Genomic DNA, 4172 nt, shown 5'->3' with positions numbered 1-4172 from the left:
TGCCTTTCTAATTATGCCTGAAAGCCCCACTCCTTTGATAGGCAGAGACATCCTAGCAAAAGCAGGGGCTAATATAAAATAGAATTATGAGAAGAAAAAAGGGTAAATATATATACACACTCTAAGTATGCTTACCTAGTCCTCCATGCCCACGCAGCAATATGGAGAGAAAAGGAATTCCCAACTTCCTAGGGAACACCTATCAAATATCAGGAAGCCATTAGGAGATTATTATTGGCTGTATAGAAACCTAAAGAGGTGGCAGTCTTACACTGCTGGGGTCACCTGAAAGGAAAGGAAAGGGAAATAGAAGGGAACCGCCAAATGGATATTGAAGCCAAAAGAGCCACAAGGCGGGACCCTCCATTAGAAATGCTTATAGAAGGACCTCTAGTGTGGGGTAACCCCCTCCAGGAAACCAAGCCCCAGTACTCAGCAGAAGAAATAGAATGGGGAACCTCACGAGGACATAGTTTCCTCCCCTCAGGATGGCTAGCCACCAAAGAAGGAAAAATACTTTTGCCTGCAGCTAACCAATGGAAATTACTTAAAATCCTTCACCAAACCTTTCACTCTGGCATTGATAGCACCCATCAGATGGCTAAATTATTATTTACTGGACCAGGCCTTTTCAAAACTATCAAGCAGATAGTCAGGGCCTGTGAAGTGTGCCAAAGAAATAATCCCCTGCACTTCAGGCCATACATTTCAATCCCTGTATCTTTACCCTCCTTGTTAGGTTTGTCTCTTCCAGAATCAAAGCTGTAAACTACAAATGGTTCTTCAAATGGAGGCCCAGATGAAGTCCATGACTAAGATCTACTGCGGTCCCCTGGACTGGCCTGCTAGCCCATGCTCTGATGTTGATGACATTGAAGGCAACCCTCCCAAGGAAATCTCAACTGCACAACCCCTACTTCGCCCCAATTCAGCAGGAAGCAGTTAGAGCGATCATCGGCCAACCTCCGCAACAGCACTTGGGTTTTCCTGTTGAGAGGGGGAACTGAAAGACAGGACTAGCTGGATTTCCTAGGCCAACTAAGAATTCCTAAGCCTAGCTGGGAAAGGTGACTGCACCTACCTTTAAACACGGGGCTAGTAACTCAGCTCACACCCAACTAATCAGGTAGTAAAGAGGGCTCACTAAAATAAAAATTAGGCTAAAGCAGGAGGTAAAGAAATAGTTAAATCATATATTGCCTCAGAGCACAGAGGGAGGGACAATGATCGGGATATAAACCCAGGCATTCGAGCAGGGAGTGGCAACCCCCTTTGAGTCCCCTCCCATTATATGGGAACTCTGTTTTCACTCTGTTAAATCTTGCAACTACAAAAATAATAATAATAATAAATAAATTATATTTTATAATTAACTCACACTCTTTGGTCTAAGGACACTTCCCAAGGGCTCCTTTCCAAAACCAGGTTAGGAAGATCACTGAATAGCTACTACCTTACATGTGAATATACGTTTATGCGAAAGGCATTCAAGATAAGCCTTCTCCCATTCCCTTTATCTGAGAATAGCCATGTGACATCAGGCAAGTTACTTAATCTCTCTGAAGCCATATTTGTATTTCTGTAAAAGATGACTATCACTATACCTTCCAGGTCTCTTTATTTGTCCAGTTCTGTCTAATAAATAGCAGTTATGATTATACACACTAACAACTGTGGCTGGGTGAGGTAGCTCACGCCTGTAATCCCAGCACTTTGGGAGGCTGGGATTGCAGGTGTGAGCCACCATGCCTGGCTGTACACAAATTTTAAAAATTAGCCAGGTGTGGTGGTGCATGCCTGTGGTCCCAGTCACCTGGGAGGCAGATGCGGGAGGATAGCTTGAGCCCAGGAGATCGATGTTGCAGTGAGCTATGATCTTTCCACTGCACTCCAGCCTGGGTGATGGAGGGAGACCCTGTCTCTAAAAATAAATAAATAAATAAATAAGAAAAAAAGTGTTAAAATATTCACATACGATTAGCAGTAGGCATACATAACATAATATAATAATAGATGCCTTTTTTTTAATCATTGCGTATATTCCAACTGAATGAGATCAGAGACAGCCTCATGAAGAAAGTGGTATTTCAGGATAATTTTTTTTTTATGTCAGACCCATAATGTACTGACGTTGCAACAAGATTCCAGGGTGGCACATCTCACACATGCACGTGAATACCCAGTCATCATGCTTATGAATTACAAAATAATCTGAGAATCTTAAAGATGCTTGATTTCAACAGAAGGGAACAGGATGGCAAAAGTTAGAGGATAGAGGTGAAAAGGCATACTGAAAGTCAAGGCTATGGAAAGCACTGTGATGTGGCTGGAATGTAGGATGCCAGGTTGGAATTGGAGTCACTTGGTTAAGTGTAGACAGTCAACGAAACAATTAATCAAGTCCTGTAACATTTGCTGATTTCCAAGGTATAAATACTCTCACTATGGGCAATTTCAAGCTACCAATCTGGCATCATTAAACACAGAATTAGGGAGAGATGTTCAGCGGCTTGTCATTATAAAGTATTTCTACCACAGAGATACACTAGAAGGAAATAACCTCAATAACACAGATAATAGTGAAATACAGTAAAGTAGTCAGAAAGCCACTAGTTTTGGGTATTTATTATGTTTGTTTTTAATATACCTGTTTAACTGTAAGTTTATATAATTTAATTTTTAATAATGACTATGTTTAACAACAAGGTCACACAATTCCCGAAATTCTAACAATTGGCTCATATGGGCTAGTATGAACCAACTCTAGCACATCTGTTTATATCTTACATCATTTGTAATATGGGGATATCAGTAATGTCCATTTCATAGAGTTTTGAGGGTTGAATGAATTACCAGAGAAGGCAAATAAAACACATGCTGTCAAACAGAGAGTGTTTTATAAGTGTTTGCTATGATGGCTATTACTCAACTTGGGCCAAAGACAATGTTATTTTCACATCTGATTAGCTTGTAAGTATCCAAAAGAGCCATGACTGTGTTAGGCCCTAGTCACTCGGCAGATCATCTAATTAGCATTAAATGAACAGAAGTAAAGCATTTGGGACAGTGCGTGACACATAGGAAGCACTACATAAGTGACAGATACAATTTTATTCTGGTAGTTTTATTCATTATTATCAAGACCACATGGCTGGGCATGGTGGCTCATGCCTGAAATCCCTGAAATTTGGGAGGCCAAGGCAGGTGGATCATTTGAGGTCAGGAGTTCGAGACCAGCCTGACCAACATGGTGAAACACCGTCTTGATTAAAAATACAAAAAATTAACTGGGCATGGTGGCCCCCGGCTATAATTCCAGCTACTCAGGAGGCTGAGGCACGAGAATCACTTGAACCCAGGAGGCAGGGGTTGCAGTGAGCCAAGATTGTGCCACTGCACTCCAGCCTGTGTGATAGAGTGAGACTCCGTTTCAAAACAAAAACAAAAACAAAACAAAACAAAAAAAAAACTTCTATCATTTTTTTAAACTATGTTAAAATTGTAGCTGATATTTTACTCATCTACAAGAAAATAATGGTCAATAACAATTCAGCTTTTCTAAAATATCATTTCCCCTGAGCTCAGGGGAGTATGCAACTGTTATTCTCTCACCAGACACAGAGGTCTAAAGCTGTACCTTTGTGAGGTAGTGATATATATATGCTCATGGAAGCAAAAGTTAAAAATAAAAGTAGAACAAAGATAAAGGTCTGAATGTAGCCCTGCTAACTGTTCACCTACTTGTCTCATCTACTTGAGTTTGAGCTATTTGAAGGCAGGGACCATGTCCAAGCCATTAACGGGCTTCAAATGCTCCTCCCATCTTCTGGCGAACAACCAACCTTGTTTGTTTGTTTGTTTATTGAGACAGAGTCTCACTCTGTTATCCAGGCTGGAGTGCAATGGCGTGATCTCGGCTCACTGCAACCTCTGCCTCTCGGGTTCAAGTGATTCTCCTACCTCAGCCTCCCGAGGAGCTGGGATTACAGGCGCATGCCACCATGCCCGGCTAATTTTTGTATTTTTAGTAAAGATGGGGTTTCGCCATATTGGCCAGGCTGGTTTCGAACTCCTGACCTCGTGATCTGCCCACCTCGGCCTCCCAAAGTGCTGAGATTACAGGCGTGAGCCACTGCACCCAGCCCAAGCTAGTTTTAGACTTAGCAATATCA

At 41.7% G+C, this 4172-nt stretch overlaps 1 non-coding gene across 1 annotated transcript; it reads right to left on the bottom strand.

Annotated features, from left to right (window-relative positions):
• Nucleotides 1-2107: 2107 nt before the first annotated feature.
• On the bottom strand, nt 2108-2211 carry LOC112131496 (small nucleolar RNA U13). The gene has a single exon (XR_002913555.1). It is a non-coding gene; the product is annotated as a small nucleolar RNA U13 (small nucleolar RNA).
• Between the last annotated feature and the right edge of the window lie 1961 nt (nt 2212-4172).

The sequence above is a fragment of the Pongo abelii genome, chromosome 1 (assembly GCF_028885655.2).
Source record: "Pongo abelii isolate AG06213 chromosome 1, NHGRI_mPonAbe1-v2.0_pri, whole genome shotgun sequence".
In the NCBI taxonomy this organism is placed as follows: Eukaryota; Metazoa; Chordata; class Mammalia; order Primates; family Hominidae; genus Pongo; species Pongo abelii.
The sequence above is the reverse complement of the archived record's forward strand: the minus strand, read 5'-3'. Positions and strand labels throughout refer to the sequence as shown.